The sequence below is a fragment of the Cryptotermes secundus genome, unplaced genomic scaffold, assembly GCF_002891405.2.
Source record: "Cryptotermes secundus unplaced genomic scaffold, Csec_1.0 scaffold653, whole genome shotgun sequence".
NCBI classification, from domain to species: domain Eukaryota; kingdom Metazoa; phylum Arthropoda; class Insecta; order Blattodea; family Kalotermitidae; genus Cryptotermes; species Cryptotermes secundus.
In genome coordinates, this window is record NW_019736406.1 from 168,983 (window position 1) to 195,852 (window position 26,870).

Genomic DNA, 26,870 nt, shown 5'->3' on the forward strand with positions numbered 1-26,870 from the left:
GAACATCGAAGAGTAAGAAGAATGCCATCTTCTGGGATGTGGCGCCGTATATAAATTGTGTTAACCGACGTTTCGGAGGAACATATCGCCTCCATCTTCAATCCGTTGCACCTGTTCTGCTGGTTCGCTCGCGGATTTCTTCTTGTCTTCTATCCTGAAGATGGATGCGATAAGGTCCTCCGAAACGTCGGTTAATTTCTACACGGCGCCACATCTCAGAAGACGGATTTCTTCATAACCACCGCCGTAAAAACCTCAAATCTTACACCAAAGAATATATCCGACAAAATGTTAACATTTCCAAAAATTATATAAATAAACGTATTTCTTAAATATTCGCTACCGAAACCAACATAGCACATCAATCTTTAGAGTCTGCAGAATGCTCTGGAACTTCTATTACAACAGTACGCGTAATGAAAGCGTTTACTTGTAGGAGCTTGGGTGAAGAAATGCCGTGATATACTCAGGGGAATTGCAACATGGAAACACTCTCGCGTCCCGGCAGGCAGTTTACCCACGGGACACTTGAGCAGTTCACTCGGAAATGCGATTCTACTTCGATTGCTGATTAATTCAAATAATTTTTATACGGAATTCCCTTCCAGTAAAGAGCAATCCTGAACACTACGCTCAAGACAATGTTTGCCCAGACTGCGTTTCCATTTTGAGCCTCCTCATCGAGTTTACTTTAGGTAAAGGTTATGTATAGTGTAATGGGTAAGGAAGAGATTGATAACTTGTACTCCTCTTGTACTCCTCGTTAAACTGCAACGTTCAGGTCGGTGAGGATAAGATTATCAAGGCACGTTGCACGCATGGAAGAGGAGGATATACAGAGTGACATGACGCCTGAAAACCGGAACAGCGAAGTTAGAATAGGCTTTCATTCCTAAGCAACAACTCGGTAAACACATTTCAGTGACAACGATTACGTACGCAATAATCAAATAACTTCCGTTGCTATGTAACGGCGCTCTAAACACGCCTTCCCAAAAATAGAGGATGTGTTTTCTGCGTAATCCGTGCCGAGGAATTATCTTGAAGAAAACTGGCACTAGAGTAAAGCTGATGGTTAAGTTGTGGACTGTTAATCAGCGGGCAAGGGATGCTGAAGAATCTCCATCGCTAAGATTCGTTACCAGAAAACGTCTAGTGAAAACACTGCAGAGGAATAGCCACTGTTGAGAGCAGTTACCAAGTAAAGACTCGTGAAAGCAGAGTGAGAAGTCTTAGCGTGGATTGATTTGTTGTGTGGAAATCAGAAATACTCTTAGTTGTTTGTAATCACGACCTGTAAGTAGACAAATAAAGCCATTCACGAATCCAAACCCCGTCTATAATCACTAATATAGGTCTCAATACGAAAGAAAGAGAACAATGGGAAGATATAGATGTAGATGTGTGGATAGTTCTAAAATAGATTTTAGAGAAATAGGATAGGGTATGGACTGCATTCATCTGGTTCACAACACACACCAATAGCAGGCTCTTTTGAACAGAGTAATGGACTTCCGGTTTTCAGAAAATGCTTGGAGTTTCTTGCGTGACTGAGCAACTGTCGACTTCTCAAGAAGGGCTCGGCATGGTACAAATAGAGCTCATGCCTAAACATAAACCGGTAGTATTGCTGTCTATTTTTATGTTTAACCTTGTTGGTCAGTATTTACATTTCTAATACCGGAATATTTTACGGAAAACCATAGATTCCCGTGTAAGTAGGAGCATCAAATGATGATTTAAAATATAAACTGAAGGATTTTATGCAAAAGTATATATGTGATTTCGGGTTTACATGTCGATGAAAATTTCGATTTGGTTCTCCAGGAAAGGTTAGATAACCAGTACCTTGGAAAAGTCGGTACCCACGTACGTGAGTACACTATATTGTAACGTGTTGGGCTACTGAAGACGCTGTTTGTATTGGTAATTGGATTTATTAACCACTTACTGTTCGTAAGTACAATTACTTATCACACTGTTACTGATTTACAAAACTCATACTCACTACACGCTAATCTTCTCAGTCTATATCCAGTAGTCTTCACTTATTTAAAACGCGGGAGCTGTACAAGTCTCGCTGAATTACACACTTCCAATATCACTGCACTGTAGCACACGTAAAGTCTTGAAATCACACAATAAGTCTTCATTGGCTGACTTCTCAAATATCGCGCACTATCACATAAAATTTCAAGAACTGACGAACTCTTGACTAACTTCTTCGACTGACTGCTGTTAGAATCAGAGTTACTACCGTAACTTTCTGGAAATAAAGCTTCATCGACTCTGATAGACTTGAAAGGATTCTGACGATGGTGTATGCTGTACAGAACTATTAGGCTTATTTTGGACTCTATCCATCGTCTGGTATATAGAAGACAAAAACCACAACGTTTCGGAGACTGGATCTCTCTCCGTCCTCAGGTGGATGGGGCAGGATAAACATACTCAGTTGGGCCCGTTAGAAAGAGCTAGGTCCAGTGATTGAGACTAGCTCTTTCTAAACGGCCCAATTGTGTATGTTTATCCTGCCCCGTCCACCTGAGGACGGAGACAGATCGTGGTTTTTGTCTTCTATATACCAGACGATGGATGGAGTCCAAAATAAGCCTAATAATTCTGTTCATCTGCTCTGTACCCTACCCTTAAACTTATGGGATAGATGTGTTGTCTACTAAACTACATAAACAAGAATGTGCTACCATGTCCGTAATTATGTTTCCAATTTGGTCTCCATTGCGCGCGTTTTAAATGTAATGGAACGTATCACTGACGTCACAGTGGTCTGTAAGGAACACGGCCCTCGCTTTCAGTAAAGATTTTGATTAGTTCTTAATTAGAACGGGATCCTGTTGCGTCGTGTTTGTTGAAGTCCTGTGTCCTGCGCATGTGCAGAACTGCCTAGTGTCTGATTCTCGCTAGATATAGCATTCTGCCAATATGATGAAGTACTACAGCATAATGACGTGTACGGGGAATTGGAGATAAACTCCACTCGTTTGTATCCTCTTAAATAAACGTGGCCAGGGTCACATTTTACTGTCTCAGGTTCGAGACTCCCCCCAACCTGGAGGGCCATGTCCCCGTATTTATATCCCCCCGGAATAGGTTGCCCCAGTTATACGCGCAGGCACTGGGTTCCCTTTTCGTCACCTCCTACGACTGGCAGGGCGACGGTGGAGGTATTCGAACCCGCCTCCACACGTGGCTAGACTACTTCAGAGTCAGAGTCAGAATCAGAGTCAGAGTTATTTTACGACTGGCGGGTAGCAGCCAATCAGTTCGCCTTGGCGAAAGAGCCCCTTGAGAACCACGACCAGTATTTTTTCTTTCAAATTAACACTTGCAGTCACAGTTCTTACGTAACGTCCTCTCTGACGACAGGATGGGTCTGTGGTTTACAATTACTGCTGGCTCTCGCCAGCGCAGTTCCTATATTGTTGCGTGTGGATTCTTTGCCATGGGAACAGGGTTCTTTGCGGAGGCGTTATTCAATAACGGCTGTGTATATATGCTTATTAACAATCTTTTGCCTAGAAGCGGCGTTGTTTCGTTTTCGTTCGCAGTCGGTACCTAGCAACGGTTCTCGCCAGGTATCTCTTCATATAATAAATTTAATGCTGCGTATTTTTTTTTCTGAATTAGAAGGATATAAAAATATTAATCAATTCTCATTTTATGCACAAAAATTTGCCTGTGATTCTGTATGGATGTGAAACTTTGTCTCTGACATTAAGGGAGGAACGTAGGGCTTTTGAGAACATGGTTCTGAGGAGAATATTCAGACCAAAGAAAGANGAGGTTTATCACAAAATACTTCATTTCCATTTTAGTACAATTTTAATTTTTATGTTTTAATCTTTAAACTCTAATTTTCTAAATTTTATTATCTACGCAATTGAAATTTTAACTGAAAGATTCAATTTGTGCATTTAAAAAACACTCAAGAGCACAATAAGGATCCTTATTGAAGAATTAAGTGCATATAGTTAGATGCAATTAAACAACTGAGACTGGTATAATTGTACGCCTGATGATGACCCAGTATGAGGGTCGAAACATGTAGACTCAACAAAACAAATGTTGATACGATAGTGTGTACTTTGTTTCTAAATGCAGAATATTGATATGTAGACTGAATACTTTTGTATACAGTTATGTATACCTTCTTTATAACACAACAGGATGCATACTATTAAGAAAATGACAGGAGGCTGGAGAAAACTGCATAATGAGGAGCTTCATAACTTGTGCTCCTCTCCAAGTATAATGAGAATGAACGCGTCAGGGAGAATTAGATGGGCAGGGCACGTAGCACGAACGGGGTGAAGAGAAATGTATGTAGGATACTGGTGAGAAAACCAGGAAGAAATAGACCACTAGGAAAACCAAGACGTAGGTGGGTGGATAATATTAAAATGGATCTCAGAGAGATAGGATGGGGTAATATGGACTGGATTTATTTGGCTCAGGATAGGGGCCAGTGGAGATCTCTTGTGAACACGGCACTGAACCTTCCGGTTCCATAAAATCCTGGGATCAGCTCCATGAAGTTAGTTACTTAGCTAATTTCAAATAATGCCAATCCCAAAAATGTCTGCAATATGTTTATTTCTATTAGAAAACTTGTCTTGAATTATGCAAGGTCTTCGGAAACGCAACTCTCCCATAAAAGGGACCGCGCTGCACGTCTCTTTGCAAACACCGATATTTTCTTCATATCTATCCAAACAAATTCAATTAACCGCAGTTGAAGCTACTGTTCTACAAACACTGCATATCGTGTGAATTCCAGGTTTAGCATGCGCCCCTCTTCCCTCTCCATCTCTATAATTACTTGGCACATTAAAAGTCACACAGCCGAGAGGACAAGAAATCGCATTGCGCGGACTCGTGGAATGAGGACAAGCGACTCACTCCCTTCTTCAAGATACCAAAGGGAAAGGATAAAATAGAAATACCTTAATTAAAGTGCGAGACACACACTCACAGACAGACATAAAAGTACAGGACTTGGTAGAGTAGCAGCTTTAATTTCAATTTGAAAAGTTGCGGGCCAAGTTTCACAACATATCTCACATTCCAGCACGAATTCCCAATATTGAGTGCGGTACGCCGTCTAAGCTGTGATTCAATGGGCACAACCCCTCCCCTCCCCTCCCTTCCCCCTCCCTCTCTGCGGATAAAATAGATGCGGAATTGTTGTGGAACGAAAGATGAGAGATAAGGACTCAACAGATGAGGTAGGAGGGGACGCCAAGTACATGCAGATGGAAGAAGCAAAACGAAAATCAAGTCGCATCACACAAATGTAGAGCAAGAGATGAAATGGGTGTTGCTACTGTGTGGCATGCAGACCCGTTACTAGGCAACGACTGCGAAATAAGTAACTGTACAACGACCGTAACCAGGCAGAGGCCCATAAACAGCAACACAGAAACGGTGTTTTCCATGCAGTCCGTGTAGATATGTTATAAGCAGGGCCAGTCGTAAGGGAACTCTGTCTCTGAGTCAGTTATTGAGGAGTTAGTCAGAGTTGGTTGTTTGGTTGGTTGATAAGTGAGTGAGTGTGTTAGTTTGATAACCGCTGGAGTTCAATCGCTGTGAGAAGCTGGCAGCTGAGATGATAAAGTGTAGTCATGCGCCGTAGCACAGTGTGCAATAAATCCGGGAATCTCTCCAGAACCCGTCTCTGATCGCTAAAATCATAACAATATGAACTACATTATCAATGTTTTGGTAATTCTGTGTTCAGCGTCGACATGAAGTGAGTATCAAGTGACCCCTGACACTGATCATAGTACAGATCTGGAGCTTGTGTGTATCATGTCGCGAACAACGCATTTCGAATGGAATACATCTATCTGCCTTTGTTCTTTTAATTCGAAATGTATAACATCGTATTTGTAAAGGAGTACTGACTGTATCGCTGTTAGAAGTCGTTGCCGGGGAACGGCTGTTGAAGGCACAGTGGGCCGGGAAAAAGCTTAGCGGGTGCTGTGATGATTTGTAAAGTTGGAAATAAGCGATAGCGCTGTAATTACCTGTAGTTCAGAGTGGCGTATATAAGTGGTCAATAAATCTATTCACCAATCCAGAGTCACACCCAAGTCGTGACAATATAAACAGCTATAATTACCAATCTAGAGCAAATATCATTATGAAATGAGAAATCCGCAAGCGAAGAGACCGTGAGAACCGGTAACCGTTGCACGCGGTTTTGGAGGGCTAGGATCATCATCATCATCATCGTCGTCGTCGTCTACTTCATGCATCTCTTCGAGGTCATTCCTGCCCAATAATCTGTCACCTCAAGTAGAAATGCTTTGTACTTCAGTCTTGAACATGATTTCTGCAACTTGTACACTCGAAGGGGATTGAACAATACACAATTGATTAGCCAAAGTACAACCTTTTTGCTCCATTTTGTTTTTTGGGATGGTGCAATATGATAAATATTGGTTGGCTCTATCAACACACTTCATTACCTTGCACTGAATTTGTTAACCTTTCTCCAAATTTGTTGGTAGTCTCTCCGGTGGTGTCAGTATATATGAAGGGGGTCAAAAAATGGCATGACTTTTTTTATTTCCTCGGATGACAAGAGACCTCAAGGGAAAACATTTTGCTGATGTTGAAGTAAAGAAAAAACGACGGAAGCGCTAAGAGGCATCACAAGCAATGAATTTAAAAAGCTTTTGAGCAACGGAAAAAAAATCGTTTGGACAAGTGCACTGAATCAAAATGGAGAATATNATCGCAAGGGAAAATGTTTTGCTGATGTTGAAGTAAAGAAAAAACGACGGAAGCGCTAAAAGGCATCACCAGCGATGAATTTAAAAAATATTTTGAGCAATGGAAAAAAAAATCGTTTGGACAAGTGCACTGAATCAAAATGGAGAATATTTTGAAGGGATTAAAGTTTTGTTGTGTAAAAATAAATACAGAATTTTTTATAAACAAATTCCGGTTCTTTTGGGCCCCCCTCGTAATGTACTTATCATGCGAACCTCCCTCTGATCCTTCCAGATCAGTACAGGAAGGTCACCTTCCCCACGACAGACACTATCGTCCATTTTAGTCAGCCAGTGGCTTTGGAATCCCCCTGTTTGCCGTTATTCTTCCTCAAAATCTTGTCTTTCATAGGAGTAGCTTTTCTGAATTTTGAACACTATTATAATAGTTATCTTGGTAAACATGGTACCATGGGTCCAGATAAGGTTCCAGGACAGAAAATGTAATCTCTCCCAACTCCTTGTCTTCTGCGGTATACATTTCCACATTGCCAATACAGCCTGTAATGACCTCAGGGGCCAGTACTGTGTACTCTACATGTTTACCTTCATTGCCTGAGACGTCCTAGCCTTGGGATCATCACCTCGGCAAGTGACAGCTCTTGTGGTGGTTTGTAATAGTTCCTGAATTTTTCAACTAGGTTATCTAGAATTGACCTGATTTCGTATAGACTATTTTCTTCATCATCAAAGGTAGAATTGTCACTGTAATGCCAAAAATTCCACACTTCCTCAAATCGGTTTCTTGTCCTTAGTTTACAAAAAAAAAGTATTGGGTTTTCAATTAAAATATTGGTGCCCCAGAGATCTCTAGTTTTGTCTTTTTTAACATGACACAACAAACTGATTATTGCAAAAAACTTCTTAATATCTGTGATGCTAACTTTGAGGAATTTTTGCATTTGTCTGCATTTTGAGCATGTTACAGAGTTGATTGCTATACAAGAATTTCAAGAAAGAGGTTCACTACTTCAGAAATACTGGTAGGTTCATCTGCTGTAAATATGAGACCATTGTTACAAAACTGTTATAAATCTCTTAAGTCTTCATTTTTAGACCAACCATCATCAAAATCATCATCATCATAAATTTTTGCATCTGAAGCACTCACTTCTAACCTCGCCCACTTTCTGCTTGTGACGTTGAGGGTCCAAATCATTGTCTTCGTTATTAAATTTGTCACTCTCATAGTCACTCGGATCATCTGACAACTTTCTACGCGCAATTCTTGCATAATTTAATCGTCTAGCAAACTGTCCATATTACGGGGTGCCATCTTATCACTAGATTAGACGGAATGCAGAAACACAACTGCCGATAACGACAGTATTTTTTAAAAGAAACAAAACACTGTACATTGATATCTAGAAAGATTCTAGTCAACGTATATATAGTTAGAAGTTGAATAAATCTCCATTAGATGACAGAATAATACAGAGCTCTTACGCTCTTGTGGTGACGGACTGCAAACAGAGGAACATGTTTTCTGGGATTGTAAACTGAACGAGGACCAGAAGGTAGGTGAAGGACATTTTGTCTGAGAACAGAAAAGAAGAATGGGCTACCCAAAGTCAGTTACAGAGCTCTTAAGGCTAGTGGAAAAAAAGTTTGTGCAAGGAGACTGTTATTTCATGAACATAATTCCTAAATTTATTAAAAAAGAAATATGTGTACAAAATACATATTAATTAGTATTGTTGCGTGATTCCTAGGGAACACGAAAAGAAATTGTGTGGGTCTGAGATTTGGGCTAATATGTTTATTGGACAATCACTCTTTACACTCAAGATCACAATTATTCCGCACGTATAGCGCCTTCNAGGCTACCCAAAGTCAGTTACAGAGCTCTTGAGGCTAGTGGAAAAAAAGTTTGTGCAAGGAGACTTATTTCATGAACATAATTCCTAAATTTATTAAAAAAGAAATATATGTACAAAATGCATATTAATTAGTATCGTTGCGTATTTCCTAGAGAACACGACAAGAAATTGTGTGGGTCTCAGATTTGGGCTAATATGTTTATTGGACAATCACTCTTTACACTCACGATAACAATTATTCGCACTTAGAGCGCCTTCAGACGTTTCATCCTCAACTGTTATAGAACTCATGCACGCTGTTCATCGAAGCTGACTCCTGGTCTCTTGTTGGATATGCACTGATTGGTCTCAAAGTCAAAGTCATATTGCCACTGACGGTGAGTCAGTCAGTAAGTCTTGGCGTCGAGCCCCATCTGNATCCTCAACTGTTATACACTCATGCACGCTGTTCTTCGAAGCTGACTCCTGGTCTCTTGCCGAATACGCACTAATTGGTCTCAAAGTCAAAGACAAAGTCACATTGCCACTGACGGTGAGTCAGTCAGTAAGTCTTGGCGTCGAGCACCATCTGGGGCTTATGACCAGATATTAATTATTAATGTTTGGCACTTACGGTCTTATTTTTGAGGGGCGCCCTCTCTGACGAGAGGACGGGTCTGTCTTCTGCATATGCTGCTGGCCCTTTCCAGCTCGGTCTTTCTCGGGTCCGAGTCCCTTGGGACTCGCGACCATATTTTACTGTCTCAGATTTGAGACTTCCCTTTTCGTCGCCTCCTACGACTCGCAGGGTCACGGTGGAGGTAGTCGACCCCCTCTTAACACCGGGAGCTNTATGACCAGATATTATTTATTACTGTTTGGTAGTTACGGTCTTATTTTTGAGGGGCACACTCTCTGACGAGAGGACGGGTCTGTCTTTTGCACATGCTGCTGGCCCTAGCCAGCTCGGCCTTTCTCGGGTCCGAGTCCCTTGGGACTCGCGACCATATTTTACTGTCTCAGATTTGAGACTTCCCTTTTCGTCGCCTCCTACGACTCGCAGGGTCACGGTGGAGGTAGTCGACCCCCTCTTAACACCGGGAGCTGTCCTGGTCTATTGTCTTCTATCCTTTCATTTCCTACGCTTTGACGGGATAGAAGACACCTTGTCGAAGGGTTCAGTTGCCTAGCCTATATAGGGAACAGTGAACACTGCTCAAGAATCATCCCTATTATGAAAGCATCCGTCAGTAATGCAACAATTTAAAAGACTTAGGAATATGTTTCACACTAAAAATGTATTTTTTGATGTTGTTAAATCATTACATGTCAATAGGACATTAAAAGCACATTCTATACCTTAAAAGTGATTATCCAATTTTCTAAAATATCTTTAGTCATATATTTCTTCCAGTTTTCTACATGTTTCGGCCACATGTGGCATCATCAGGTAATTTCCCTTCTGTTGGGGAGACCATTGCCCTGTATACTTGTTCGCTGTGCTTCCATGCACGTCTGTATTTGGCACTATATCATGATCAGAATGCCATCATTGCACTCTGTTGAGGCTGTCGTAGTTTTTGTGTGACGCATGTGTCACTAGTGCGGTTACCTGTGTTTCTGCGCATGTGTTTGTACATGTATACGCTCTTCTACTAGAATTAATGTATGCGAAGTTGTTTATGTTTCGCATGATTACTTGTTTGCGTACTTACTCGAGATGGTGGGTTGTGTTCCCTCCTGCTACGTGTCACCTAACCTGTCTTATTTTCCAATGCTTTACGAGTTGGACTGGTTCTGGTTTATATCGCTATCTGGTGTTTAATTCTTGTATTACCTCGAATATAGGGTTATAGGTGTCGATGTGTATGTCGTCTGGTTTGTAATCTACTTTTCTTAGGAATCTTACACCATCCTCGCAATCGACGCTTTGTAATCCGAACATCAGCGTCATCGTTAAATGGGTCATGAATAAATAGGAGGAGCTGAGAACGTTTCTAGATAGCGAAGTTTCGTGGCTCTGCACAGCGCAGGGAATAAGCACCCGTAAATCAGTCATTAGATAATTCCCTTTTGGAATCTGAACTTGCAGTTCACGGTTGATGACTATTATCGACCTCATAAAATCTTATAAAATTTTAATTATGTACTGTTTAATATCTGTGGTCCCAGAGCCCGTCTTACGTCATCTAACAGTTCGTGACAATAGCGTAGTTATACAGTTATTGCATATTTGGACATAATCGATCGACTTGTTTTATATTTAAAACGACGTTTCGGAGACTGGTTTCTGCCTCCGCCCTCAGTTAAGAAGCCAACTCAGGTCCATGGGGACTACCTTTATCAATTGTGTCCAAGAAGAAAGGCTTCTTGCCTCAGGATGAAGGCAGAATCCAGTCTCCGCAAAGTTGTTTTAAATAAAAGACTATGACAATGGACAATGTCCAGAAAGTCGGTAATTTGATCAATCTCACTGTTGAGCAGGTCCTGTGGGATTTTTATACGATTTATACGATATAATTTAAGGCTGGCAATCTCACCGCCGTCTGTGAGCCGACTCTCTAAGAAGTGTGGGAGCCTCGACGTCTCACAACCATATGGGCCTCCTCGGCCTGTTACAGGGATAGCTTTACCATCACTTACAGAGAATATTCGATTGTTTGAATCAGCTGGATCCATTTTGTGTGTAGCAAGCCCCCGCTGCCGACAATTGTGTGAAGCGGAATCAGGGCTGTTAGAGTTCTCTGAAGCACTTCAGTTGCGCCCGTAGGAGGGGGTGGGGTGGGGGTGGGAGCTGTTTCCATCCGAGCCCGCTTCCTTCTGAAATGCGGACTGATACAGCAGCTCGAAATAATTCACATTTTGGCGTATAGCTCCGAGCCGTCGAGTGGCGTTGAGCATCCGGCAGATTCGGGTACAGCTCTGGATGCTTCTGGTCACGTGTTGACATTGTCCAACATACAAGGTATATTGCATATATGTTGAACATTGTCCAGTGTCTAAGTACTGGTATGTTTTAATGTATGAGAGTCGTACTGAAAGTCATGAGCAACAATTTTTTGTAAAGTAACATGCTTTATTATTGACAAACCAAATACACCACCTCAGTCTACAGACCTTTCTTTATTTTTCCACATAATCACCACTTCTTTGTACACATTTCTCCCAGCGTTCTGGGAGTTTGAAAATTCTCCTTCTGTAAAATTCCGTTCCAGCCATCCGAAGACACTGACGCACTGCTTTCTGAAATGCCTCCCTTGTCTCAAAACGTTGCCCACGCAGCTGATCCTTCACAAATCCGAAAAGATGGTAGTTGGAGGGTGCGCATTCTACTAATATTTCAAATAACTGAGGTGTGTTTTATGTACGTTGAGTATGGCCCAAAGTCTGAGGTATGTGTGTGCGTGTGTGCGTGCATTGGGAATTGTCCAATATATGAGGTATGTTTGATATTGCCACGCTTTAGAGTGACTATAAGACGGGGTTTGGATTGGCTCTTTGGATTTATTTCACTTATACACTCATCTCATAACTACAAGTAATACGTCGCTAATCTCCACACTATACAGTTTACTACTGCAAACACTTGTTTTCCCAGTTTACTTTCACTAGTCGTTTCCTAGTAACGGATGTTAACACTGGAGATTATACCAGTATCACTGTAACCGTAGAACACATAAAGTATTTTGTTTATAGCCAAAGGTTCAACTCAACTGAACTGCACTCAATAACTCTGATAATTTATTCTCAACTGAACTCTTCTTTATAACCACTTTGTATGGACTGAACAGAAAATATCGTTCCCAACAATTCCTCTACTGTTGTCTGAGTATTAGTTGTCGCAGGAACCTGTTTACTGAGTCGTTGACTATCAATTTACGTCTCTTCTGCCTCCACTGTTCCGGCCTTCAGCCGTCATGTCACAATATATACTACCACGATAAATGATACAAACAATATATATTATATGTCTTTGGTCTTGTTCTCTTCCACACTACATGTTTCGGCCTCTATCGGCCATCATCAGGTGTATACTCTTAACGTTGCTGCTACACTGAACCCAGTCTAAAATTTAACATTTAAAAAGACATTGTTATTTTCTTCGTATTATCAACATCTACCTCGTTGATATGTGTCTGGTATGTAGATTATATTGCACACGTCAAATTTGATTTTCCTGTAGTAGCACTATAAAATCTTTAGTTACTCTAATTTCTCTAAATTTTAAATTTAAAATTTAGAGAAATTTTAAAGGATTTTAAAATCATAACTAAAGATTTTATAGTGCTACTACAGGAAAATCAAATTTGACGTGTGCAATATAATCTACATACCAGACACATATCAACGAGGTAGATGTTGATAATACGAAGAAAATAACAATGTCTTTTTAAATGTTAAATTTTAGACTGGGTTCAGTGTAGCAGCAACGTTAAGAGTATACACCTGATGATGGCCGATAGAGGCCGAAACATGTAGTGTGGAAGAGAACAAGACCAAAGACATATAATATATATTGTTTGCACTTGGGACGGAGTTTGTATCATTTATCGTGTAGAGTGCAACAGGATGCTTAAGTATAATACTATATACTACCACAGTCAATAAGTTCGTAGAATGGCCGCAAAGAGTCGTACGGGAATTTCCTGCCAATATGTTTCAGCAATGTTTTCGACAGTTATATCAACGTTGGAAGACTTGCATAGCGGCCAGCGGCAACTATTTTGAGGGCCGATGTGGATCTGCGTAAGTGTATGTGAATACCTTGTAATATGATGCGATAAAACTACATACCACGAACTTAATGACTCTACCACGTATTAGGAAGCGTCCTGTGTGTATGTGTGTGTGTGTGTGTGTGTGTGTGAGGTACAGGAATCGTAGGAGGCGACGAAAAGGAAAGTCAGTACCTGGGGGTGTAACTAGGCCACCCTGTTCCTGGGGGATATAAATACGGGGATATGGCCCTGCAGGTTGGAGAAGTCTCGAACTTGAGACCGTAAAATATGGTCATGAGCCCCGCGAGATTCGGACCTGAGAATGACTGCGCTGGCAAGGGCCAGCAACAATTATAGATTACAGACACATCCTCTCGTCAGAGAGGATCTTACATAAGGACTATGACCGCAAGGGTTCATATAAAAGAAATGTCTGGCCGTGGGTCTCAAGGGGCTTGGTGTCAAGACGAACTGATGGGCGGCGTACCTCCAGTGGTAAAGTAACTCTGACTCTGTGAGGTACAAATATGTTTGATATATCATCCTTATTATTGAAGCACCCGTCAATAATGCAACAATATTTTAAAATATAAAAGACATCTAGAATAGGTTTCTCACTAAAAGTGTAACTTTAATAATTCATAATGTTAAAATCATAAAATATCGCTAAGACGCTAAAAGTAATACTTACATAATAAAAGTGATTATCAGATTACTAAAATGTCTCTAGTTCTTCATATATTTCTTCTCTTTACAACATGTTTCGGCCGCACATGGGCCATCATCAGGCAATTTTTCTTTTGTTTCCAAGGAGACCACTGCACTGTTCACTTGTCCATCGTGTTTCCATGCACGTCCTTGTTTAGTTTTTGTTTCATGACTAGAATGCTGCCGTTCCATACTTTGCGGTTTTCGTACTGTAATGTATAATGTGTATTAGTGTGATAGTATAAATATCTTCATGATTTTTATCATGTTCTCTTCATATATCGAGTGTTACAATTCTGTGTACTTACGTTATTGTGCGTCGTATTTTATATATATATATATGTTACTAGTGCGGTCTTCCTGTATACTGAAATAGTGTAGTTGTTCCTGTTTACATATATTTTTAGGTAGCGCATCTAGTGCTATCTATCGTAAAGTTCATGTAATGTTTGAAATATTGGGTTGTGTGTTTAGATATGCATGTCGTTCATATGTAAATTGTTCTTGTATACTTTGTATACACTGAAGAGATGTCATTTTTAATGTCTTAATATTTCATGATTTTAACAACATTATAAGGTATTAAAGATATCTTAATCTACCGAGTGTTTGCTTCTTCAGGTATGTGGTTAGCGACCGGTTGCCTAGAAATGGGTACGGCGCGGACCACATAGAAAGAACTGGTTGTAATAACTTTTCTATTGTTGCGTGCGCGTGTTTCGTAGAAATGGGTCTACATGTCACAGTATAAAGCTGTACTTCCATTTTCAGGTGACTGTTAATCCCATGTGGAGGAGGGTTCGAGTACCTCTATCGTAGCCCTGTGAGTCGTAGGAGGGGACGGAGTGGGAACCCAGTACCTGGGTGTATAACCGGGCGACCCTGTTTCTGGGGGATACAAACACGGGGACCTGGTCTTCCAGGCTGGGGGAGTCTGGAATCTGAGACAGTAAAATTCGTTCATTGGTCCCACGGGACTCGGATCTGAGAAAGACTGCGCTGGCGAGGACCAGCAGGAATTGCAGAAGATAGCCCCATCCTCTTGTCAGTGAGGATGTTACATAAAGGCTATAACCACAAGTGTTCAGTTGAAAAATGAAAATCCTGGTCGTGGTTCTCAAGGAGCTTTTCACCAAGACGAACTGATTAGCGGTAAACCATCAGTCGTAAATTAACTCTGACTCTGATTCTGACTCTGACTCTGACGCTGACTGAGGTGATTGTCATTTTACTATAAATGTCAGGAGCAGTCACAACCCCGTGAAACACGTTTAAATTCGCCCAGTCCACTCGTCTGTCATTCCATCTCTATCAATAAGCATGAAGCACCTCGAGAATATTTGAGCAGATTTCCACGAAAATTAACATTGCGGTGATTTTACAAAAATTTGTCGACACATTCCTGTTTCTATTTGAAATCCAACAGCATTAACTTTACGTCGAAAATATATGAAATTATGGTGTGTCTGGAGTATAACTTGTTCAATATTTATCAGAGAGGAAAACATTGAAATCAGAAATTGTAGGGAGAAATTGAACATTTTTTAATCGTTAAGTCTTAACAATATTTGATGCCGCCTAATTTTTTATTCTCGATCGAAATAATGAAATATACAAGAAATTGAAAGCTGTAGTTGTTTCTACAAATGTGGATAGAAATGAAACCGACTTGAAACAAATAATTGTTTAGGAGAGGCTTTATTATTCGATATTCATTCGTTTAGATTTACTCCTCACTACTTTGATTTAGAATCAACTAAGGGTTAACAATTCATTTGCTTTAGTATTATTGCGATTTAGAGCGACTATAGACGAGATATGGATTGGTGAATAGATTTATTGCCCACTTACAGGTCATATCTACAAATAACTGTAACACTATTGCTGATTTCCACACTACCAATCACTCAACGTTAAGACTTCTCAGTCTCCTTCACTAGTCGTTCCTTGGTAAGAGCTCTCAACAATGGCGATTCCTCTGCAATGTTTTCAGTAGATGTTTCCTATGTAACGACCCTCAACAACGGAGATCCTTCGGCTTCCGTGGTCAAGCCGTTGCCCACTGGCTAACACTCCACACCTGAGCTCTCAACTGAATTGTATCATCATTTTTCTTTCTGATAAATCCTCGGCACGGACCACGCAGAAAATATAGTCTTTCTGTTGTTGTAGAGGCGTGTTTATCGCGCCGCTGCAGAGCAAAAATTGCGGAGCGGACCACATATAAAACACCTTTCTTCTATTGTTGCGGGTTTTACATAGCAACGGCCACTGTTCACAGAGTCGCTACTTAGCAACTGGTCTATACGCCACATTATCGTTTATTGTATGGGAAGGTTTCGTCGTAGCCTTTTCAGTTTATCTAAAACAAGATATGTACTCTAATTACACGATATTTCTTCTCCTTCAGACAACAAACTATGTTTTCTTCTTAGAGTAATTATAATTGCTTTTACAGTACTCGCTTTATCTTGCATACTGTGTACATTTACAGCCTTATCTCTCCTTTCTGTTTTTGGCTGGGATTATATTGCCAGATTGTGAATGTAGCGCGTTTCTGGATCTGCAGTTGACAGTTCAGTGGGAACTCACTAAGTTATGAGCGCTAATCGTCAAGTTAAGTCCGAGAAATGCTCTCCAGGAGAATTTGCAGAATTGCTTTAGAGTTAATTCAATTTTCTTGTGCTTTGATGATGAATGAACTGTCTCGCATACACTCGACCTCCATCTTCAGATTAAATCAAGGATAAGTTGAAGAAGAGGCATATATCTCCTGGATATAGATGTTTAGCTCATCATGTGCTTCGCTTTTAGTTAAGTGGGAACGCAGAAACAGAATCTGGGTAACCACACAAGCACTTGTGGACGGAGTTTCAGAAACAGCACCGATAATAACATCGAACGAGACTTTGAGGTAGCGTGTCAAATTAACTGCAACTGGGATATACTGAATTTGCCGTCTCGTGTGACGCGAGTGCAGGCACCATAATAGGTATTCATGTGTGTACTGGGCCGAAAAGCAGGCGCGACGTGCCTGAACGCGCAGCGCAGGAATATTCATGGAGGAGAAAAGCTCAGATCTGCGTCACTCAGTTGTTTGGGCAACCAATTATCACAGAGCGCTTTCATTGTGATGTCAGTCAAATTGTATGATACTGCAAGAACGGAAACCCTCTTCTCCGGTTGCCATGAAACAGCAACCGGACCGAGAGATGATTCGAAGAACACAGAATTAAAAAATATAGTAGGGCCCTTTTCCGGAGATACTCATTAAAATGAACGTTATTTCATATTTGCGTTAAGACTTTGAAAAGGTATTAACATATGAGCGGATTTTTGTTTTCGATCTGGGACGAGAGAAACCTTAATATGGAGGTGATAGTTGTACCAGTGTCTTCCCCATTCCATATAAATTTATAATAAGGAATATTTCTTTCACGGATATTTTCATAAAGTCAGCAGTCGATAAGGTGTCTGCGATTCAAAATCTAGAAAGATTCATTTTAATTCATACTACGCATTTTAAATAACAAATTGAGGGACGTTCTATATATACTGTTGAGTGCGTCAATTTTTCGGGCGTTACCTAGCAACGGCCGCTGTTCACGAGTCATTGCTTAGCAGCGCCACGATATCCTTTATTATAGGGGAAGGGTTCATCGTAGCCTTTTCAGTTTATCTAAAATAAGGTATTTACTGGAATTATATATATACGTACATACAGAATGGCCCAGGAGGAAATGTCAATATTGTGGGAGGTTGCAGTACCGATCCATTCTAAGCAAAAAGTATTTATGTACATGTGTCCTATTCCGAACGGTTTCCTAGATAGAGCTATTTCACTGTACAGTTCCAAAACTGTTAGTAAGAAAGATAATACGTACTGTTTCTAATACCGTTATTTATTATTCAAGTGACAAAGTTGGTACAGTTTACGTGGCGTGTTGCTCGCCTGTACAATGTACAGTGAAATAGCTCTATCCCGGAAACCGTTCGGAATAGGACACACGTACATATAAACATTTTTTTGCTTCGAATGACCGATAGTATGACTTCCGTGACTATTGACCATTCCTCGTGGGACACTGTAGATGTTAAGTAAAGTCTTAAATCTGCTGCTAACAAATTTTCGTCAGTAAAACTATACATCCACGAGCACAGTAGACAAAACTAACATACATAAATGTTTTATAAATAATATTTGTTCTTTTTCTCAATAAAAATTAATTCTAAATTACTCTGCGAGTTATAAATAGTCCCTGCTGGTTTTGTCTTTAACAAGATTCCAAGATTAACAAGATTAACAAGATTCCCGTATTTATTGTACACGAAGTGAGAAGGGGATCACTTGTATGGTGGTCGTACCTCTTCGTCTGTTACCTAGTAGCAGCGCTTAAACGACTGACCAAAATCTTTAGAACTCTACGCTGGATACCCCTCCCTGACTTGCAAAATTGTTCAGATTATCATCCGTGCGGATTAGTTACAAAGCTTTACATAAATAGTTTCATGTATATTCCGAACTTTTTAATCATATTTTGGTGATATGGGTCATGCGTATATGAAGTTAGCTGATATAAATGAGCTTTTGCATCTAGGCTTATAAGCCTTCAACGAAACCTTTGTCAAATTCAGTATGGGGCATCTTTGCATAATGTTACTTGGCCGTTTTGATTCTTTGTCACGTTGATTGATAACAAAAACTACATAACATTTAAATGATTTTCATGTTCAGTTGCTCAAATTTGGTTGAATTTCGATATTAGAAATCTCTTGATGACGTTAGTCGAAATTTTTATTTGTAGGCATATTAACTGATTAAAAGATCTACGGTGCATAAAACCATTAGTTGACTCTATCATATGTCCCTTTATATATATAATAACGTGATTGAGTGACTATAGAAGGGTTTGGATTGGTAATTGGATTTACTGGACACTCATACAGCTCGTCACTACATTTTACAAATCACTATCCTATACAGACTAGTGTCCTCAGTTACCATCTTCACTTTCCCACTTGGTAACGTTTCTCAACAGTGACGTTCCTCTGGTTCCGGCCTCACGTCCTTGCTGTCTGGCGGCCATCTCACACCAACCTCCTAATCCTCTGACTGCTGTCTCAAAAACTGTCTCATATATCAGAGTCAAAGTTACATTCCGACTGACCGTCAGTCAGTCAGTCTTGGTGTCGGGCCCAGTTTGGGGCTCATGATTTGATATTTATTACCGTTTGACAGTAACGCTCTTGTTATTGTGGGGCGCCCTCTCTGGACGAGTCCAAGTCAAAGTCACATTGCGACTGACGGTCATTCAGCCAGTAAGTCTTGGTGTCGAGCCCCATCTATGGCTGATGGCCAGATATTTACTACTGTTTGAAAGTTAAGATCTTGTTCTTTGTGGGGCACCATCTCTGACGAGAGGACGGATCTGTCCCTTCCCAGCGCAATTTTTCTCAGGTCCTAGTCCCTTGGTACTCACGACCATATATTACTGTCACCGATTTGAGACATCCCTTTTCATCGTCTCCTACGACTCTCAGGGTCACGATGGACAAATTAAAGTCAAAGTTACTTAACGCCTGGCGGTTTACCGCCAATCATTTCATCAAGGCGCCAGGCCCCTTGAGGCCCACGACTGAACTCTTGCGGTATTAGTCCTTATGTAACATTCTCTCTGACGAGAAGATGGGTTTGTCTCTTATGAATACGCTTGTCCATTCTTTAAGTGTACGTATCGCACTTATAGCGTGTTATGGAAAGATTTTCCCCCTCTCCTACACACAAGTCCACTGTCAGTACAGGCTATACAGGGCAAATCATGCCTAACTTACATATCTTATGCTACAGTGGCGTCTTAGTCATTTGAACGGTCGTAAGCTTAACTACCGGCAAGTTTAAGCCTCTTATTGCTTCTGTGTCTGGCTTCACCTCGTCCTGTACCGCGAACATGTTCATTATCATGATTTTGTTATATAATCGTATACATACGGAAAGTTGAAAGCCGCGTGCAAGTCGCAGACTGGTGTGCACCTTGGAAAATTTCCAATGGTGCGCAAAACCTTGTTCTGCATGCGCTGCAATTTTAGGAGGTAGGTGTCTGCCGCTAATTCCCAGGCGGGACAAGCTTAAGTCATTACTGATCTGATCAGTGCCTTATGGAGGGATAGTTTAATGTTTGCGCTTAAACACTCACTTTTGAATAGGGAGTAGATTCTGATAAATGTTCTGAAGGCCTTGGCTTCGATCATTTCTATGTGCAATCTCCATGTAACCATCCTATCAAAGATTACTCCGAGATATTTTACACAGTTTACAAATGGAATATATCTTCCATTCAATGTAAGATGAGACATAGGCGGACGAGACTCGATTTATTGACCGTTCATAAGTTTACAACTCATGACTACACTTTACACATCACTGACACACACAAACTGTTGTCCTCAATCTATTATAGTCTCCACTAGCCGTTTCCTGGAGACAGGAACTATAACAATCTCACTGAATTACACACTTCAGATATCACACATGGAGTCTTTCCTTCACAGCCGGGCTTCAGCTGATTAACTGTATCCGTTGCTTTGGATTGGTGAATACGTGTATATTTGTTGACCACTTATACACACGACTCGTAAGTACAAGTAGTTACAGCGCCACCGCGGATCTCCACAATTCACAAATGACCACAGCACCCGCTAAGCCTTTTCCAGCCTCCTGTGTCTTCACCAGCCGTTCCCTGGTAACGGCTTCTAACAGTAAAATTTCTTCAGCATCATGCTCTCAGGTTCTATCTACACAGAAACCCGTGCAGAACTGTCTATCAACTGACTAATTTTTTCACTTGCTTATAACATTTCGGCACGGACTACACTCCGTCCCCATTGTTATAGTCTAATTGTTGCGTTATTAAGAATCTGCTAACAGAACTACTGGGTTTTTGGACTTTCTCCATCGTCCGGAATTCTAGGTAATAGAAGACAGACGTTCCGGAAACTGGATCTGTTTCCGTCCTCAGGTGAAGAGGGAAGACACCTACTCATTTGGGCCCATTAGAAAGAACTAATCTCAATCATCTCAAGAAGAGTTCTGCTCCATGGAGTTAGTTTATTTATGCTTTGAATATATTTGTTTTGACCCATACCAAGACTCGACTGGAAGCAGAATAGTTCAGAGGACTCCTAGAAAGACCTTGTTTAAAACCCGCATTGGAGAAGCGTCAAGAATTCTCAAAGCAAACTGTGAAATCAGTCGCAATCTTTCGGCTCGAAACGTCATTGCCGCCAAGCAGTACGAGTTGCACTGCCCCACAGCGCAGTCAGTGCGTGCAACTTGTATACTCGTACTTTCGTCAAATGATGCGATAGAGAAATCTTTCTGAAGCATTAATTAATAATGGCTCTGATCATTTTGACAAGCTGCTGGCGGTCATGATGAGTGTTTAAGAGGGTGTTCTGACGTCATGCGGCGCTCTCACACCTTTCCCTCGCTTCGGATCAGTGGCGTATTACTATACTACTTAACTTCTGTGAAGAACTATTTGCCGACGTTCGTTTAGTATGAAAGAACCGCATGTGTACGATATAAAAGATATTACTTGGGAAACACAGATACACAGACTGCAAAGCCGATCTCCTAAGACTCCCCCCAAAATTAGGGGGTATATACAGACGGACAGAAAGCAAAGTAATCGCTTAAGCCTCCTTAATTTTTAGCGTTCTTTCCTTACTTTGGAAAAAGAAGTTCTTGGAAGAACAAATCAGTTTTCTTTGTTATGATACGGATGCAAAAGGAAACAAAAAATAAAATACGGAACCCAAAACCGCGTCTCTAGTCACGCAAATTATGAAGCTCCTCGCTAAGCAGTCTTCTCGGGTATCTTACTTCCGTTCTAGCGGGTCCATATACACTCCTCAGTACCCTGTCCTAGTTCTTCCGGTCTGTGTTCCTGCCTTAGGTACGATACCAAGATTAATTGTGTATGTTTCAGTTAAGACCGACATCAGGCAACGTCGCACATCTCCCAGCCATAGTAAGCGATGCACCAACATTATGCATGGCCCAACATTGCGCGGCCATTGTGATAACGCTCTCCATTTTCGATAAGTGTCGGTCTCCATATGAGGATTAATTTCGGATATTTTCGGGCTGATATTTACCATCCTATGATCCTCAGTCAATGTTCCTGCGTGCACTTGGCTTATTTTCTTCTGTAGTCACTTATATTGAAGTTCCCATTACCTTGGGATTCTTCAGCAAGTTTATTACCACTTAAACAATTCTGTCTTCTGTGATATAACGCCGTGAACATCCGGTGAAATTCAACAGACATTTCTGAGGAACATATTGCATCTGTTTAGTTCAGTTTCTCTGAGTGGGGTGAGACTGAGTCCACTTGGTACGTCGGCCACTGACTGGTCTATTTTACCAGTCCCGGATGATAGATGATAGTGAATGTGGAGCAGTCGGTGGAATGAAAATTGGCAAGGGAAACTGAAGTTTTCAGAGAGAATCTGGCAGAGTGCCACTTTGTCCACCACAAGCCCCACATGACCTGATCTGGGATCGAACCCAGGCCATCGTGCTGAGAAGCTGGAGACTAACCGCCTGAGCTATGGCGCGGCCTTTACATATTTCTACTATCTTGAGAATCGAAGAGTAAGCAGAACTAGATAATAGTATGAAGCAGGCAATTTGGAGCTTAACGTATCCCAACAGAGTCATTACTGAGAGAACATCCAATCCAGACGAGTACCACATGACTGTGTAAAATTATTGTGATTCCCTCAAATCACTGTATATTTTCATTCATGGCGGAGTTGAATGGCTTTAAGATTGTAGTTCAGTACAATATTGTAACGAGTTTAGGCTACTGAAGACGATATTCAAACTGCTAATTTGGTTTATTAACCACTTAGTTACCCAAACGCTCTCTTAATTACACTCAGACACAGCGCTATCGCTCATTTACATACACTGCAGGTCACCGTTGCGCACGCACTAGGATTCGCTGTTTTCCACTAGTCGTCTCCTAGCAATGGACAGACACAGACACTGTCACTTCAAATCACCATAAATATTACACATGAAATCTTCCAGTCACACTTTGCATCCTCACTGGGAGACCTTCTGTATTTTTGGTTCCACTTCGCTTGCTTCCGCTCCTCTCAAATATTCCCGAATACACTTTTCTGTTCTGCCGAATACTGTCGTTATATAGCCTCCGCACTGGCCACACAGAAAACAGCCTATAAAGTTGGAACTTATTTACTGAGCGATTGCCCAGCAACGGCCGCGGAACAGACTCCGCTGTTGTGTGACGTCACAGCCTAGGTTGGAGGGGTGTTTACCGAGCGTTGCGTAGCGACGGGCTGGGTAGGGGGGGTATATCACGGGATGTCACGTGACCCCCTACATACTGTTGCGCAATCCAGGCGTTTACAGAGCTGTCGCCTAGCAACGCGCCGACACAATCCGCAACTCCCGTTGCGCGCGTTCCCTGAGGCATCTGTGGCTCAATAATTCCTACATAGAGCACATACACCACAATATATTTCACTAACCGCCGATCACAGTGGCCTCTTGGTCTAAGGCATGAATCCTCATCACACGCTCGAACACTGGGGTCGTCAGTTCGAATCCCAAACGAGGCATGGATATCTATCTGCCTTTGTTCTGTGTTCGCGTTGTTCTGTGCGTAAGTAGAGGCATTGCGACTTGCTGATCCCCCGTACAAGGAATACTACCGTCCGTGTATAAAGTTACGTATCTGAAAAGCCGACAAAGAAGAACAAAGTGCTATAGGGCCATAGATAGATAGATGGGACGTGGGTGGGTAGGTAGGGAGGTATATTGGTTAGGTAGGTAGGCAGGTAGGTAGTTTATCACTGACCGTCTCTTCATGAACGTTGTTGGCTATGACCGACAAATATCACCAAACTATTATTTTCATGAAAATTGGTCGTGGGGATTTTGCGTTCTTCAGAATCTTGCCATAACATTGCCTGTATTTAACGACGGTCTCAGTATAAAGGCTACACAGTGTCGATGGCAGGATGATCAATGAATATGGAGCACTTGGTGGAATGAGAATTGGCAGGGGAAACGGAAGTACTGTTTTAATGTCACTTTGGATACTAGCCGGTTAACGTTAGCAACGCCCAGTTCCGGTTTTTACGATACCATAACGTAATGCTGAAATATTTGTAGACAAGGGACATTTTTATGAGGAAGGTTGTTTGTTGACTCGACATGTGAGTGGATGTTGGAGTACGTAGCCTACCCTGTTGGTAGTAGCTGTTATTCGGCTGTTAGTACGCCACAAATAGCTATTGACATCTTAACAAATGATAAATTCTAGAAGATTTCTGAAGTTCATATTATTGTCTGACGATCGTTAGAAAATATTGTATTATACTGAGAAGTGTAATATTCTTATTTTATTAAAACTATGCCATCTTTAGAACTTTTTGGATAAATGAGTATTTATAAAAATTCATCTTATGAAAAACAGGCGGTCATTTCAGAAAATATTCTCCTTTATATTGTCACGTGTTGGGTGTGTGACGCGACAAATAACTTCACGCCGTTCAGGAATGTAGCGAATATTTACTCTCCTTCGCTTTTACACTTATACAATTCATCATGTCGCAATTAATCTTAATCTTATACAATCCAGTATCTCAATTGCTGTTCAACTCTATCTCGGCGAATGCTGGACTTCAGCTGCGACTATCTCAAGACTGACTCGGCATCAAGTCAGAGTCACATTGCGACTGGCGGTCAGTCAGTAAAGATGGGGCTCATGATCAGATATTAATTATTGCCGTTTGACAGTTACGGTCTTGTTTTTATGGAGCGCCCTATCTGACGAGAGGACGAGTCTCTCTTTTGTATATGCTGCTGGCTCCTGCCAGCGCAATCTTTCTCGGTTCAGAGTCCCTTGGGACGCGCTACAATATTGTACTGTCTCAGATTTGAGATTTCCCTTTTCGTCGCCTCCTACGAGTCGCAGGGTCACGGTGGAGGTATTCGACTCCGCCTCCACTCAGCGAATACATTAACCCCCTTATATATCCCCGGCCGTTGATACCCAGTGATCCTTCTGTTGTCTCGGGTATGCGATACCTTGTAGAATAGCGGTAACGTGTTTGATTTCGCAACGAGCCTTCCGTCTCCGGGTAAACGCGTTTGTTGCCCAAGGCATTTTCAGGGAACGGCCCTTGAAATAACACCTTACATTGCTTCCTTCTAAAGGTTGTTCGTCCCCGAGCAGCCTAACGTTTCTTCCTTCCTTTCAGGTGTTCCTTGGTGTTCTGCTGGCAACTTCTGCATTCGGTCTTGTCGTTCTTCGCGCCTCTTTTTGCGGTGTTCATTCTACCACATCCGCCACTTCCTCCAGCGGTGCTTGCCTCGAGCACTCCCATGGTCCAGAATCTCACATTCATTCCCCACTTTCATTCGCTCCTCATTCATTCTTGCTGGGGAGACCGGTACTTCTACGTTACCGACTCCTCCTCGGTCCGCTGTCTCGTCTTTTCTATTTCAGAGGGGGTAGACCCCTGCACAGTGTCCAGCGTTTCCTTCTTTGCAATGGGACAGGAGATGCGGCAATTTGCTTTACGATTTCCAATCCCTTTGTCCTCCTGAGGGCCTTGTTGAATTCTCTCTTGCTTCCAAGCCGTAGCTGGTCCTCGAGGTCTCGATTCCTGGTTCCCTTGGTGCCTTCCTGGCGCACCAGTTGTCTCCAACCGGACGTCCGTCCTTTCCGGATTCCTCTTGCAGATTGGTTTCTGGTCCGCTTCCTCCGCCGTCCCTGTTCGACTGGCTGTCCTTCTTCACTGTCTGAGTACTCCAAACACGTTACAATATGCTTATTTTATGCTTGTTATGCAAACAAAACGTTCGCGTAGAATAAAGTATCAGTCAATAATTTTATTTAAACAATAATTAATTTATGATGATTTATTTTTAGTTTTAATTTTGTAGCAGTGGTTTACGGGAAGATAAGTGTGATTGTTGGAATTGCTATAAATAATTTATATGATTATTCAGTTAATTATTTCGAATAAAACAATACTTGACTTTGGAACAGTGTGCAATTATTAGAATATTAGGTTTGAAATGAAGAATATTTCTGAATAAATCGATGTGACTTCTGTTAAATTTAGTCGATTTAAAAGTATACTTAAAGAACGATAATTTCGATAATTTTTAATATAAATGTGATTTTCAAACTTAAATTTTTTCGAGAAACGAAGGTGACATAAGAAGAAATATGAAGTCTCCACGTATTGTTTGATGTGCTTTTATCGTGTAATAAATTTATCCACTTTGAACTACGTCACCTTTCGAACAGCTGAAGGCATCGAACTTCTGTCGAGGTCTCAATGTTTTAGTTTTAGAAATATATCCCACGTGGGACATTATTACTGGAAATCAGGGGCAGAAAGACACAAACCGTTAGTGCACAGGAACATGAGCTGAAAACTCCGGCAAATGACGCAAGAACTAAACATGTCAGATGTAAGCGGGTTTGTGTCTCTACATGGGGATGTACGAAGGGGGAAGGAGAGGTTCAAGGAAGAGAAACGAGGTGGCAGCAGAACATAAACGAGGGAAAGATGGCGCTGAATAATAGGGTGAGAAGGGAGTAAAGAGACAAACGAGGGGAAGGTGATGTTTCGGATGAGGAAATTCGTAGTAGATTTTAAACGTGAATGATTTGAAAACTACTCAAGAAAGTAAACTTGTGGGAATAATTGTTGTGTAATTGTGTCGCCTGCTGTAACGAGCGGCTTGACAAGTGACTGACGACTTCACGATTCTCCCTTATCTTTCTCGCTTCAAC

General features: G+C 41.3%; 1 protein-coding gene across 1 annotated transcript in view; it reads left to right on the top strand.

Annotated features, from left to right (window-relative positions):
• LOC111869893 (protein shank) overlaps positions 1 to 26,870 on the top strand; it is a 143,021-nt gene that overhangs the window by 99,168 nt on the left and 16,983 nt on the right. The window lies entirely within an intron of this gene.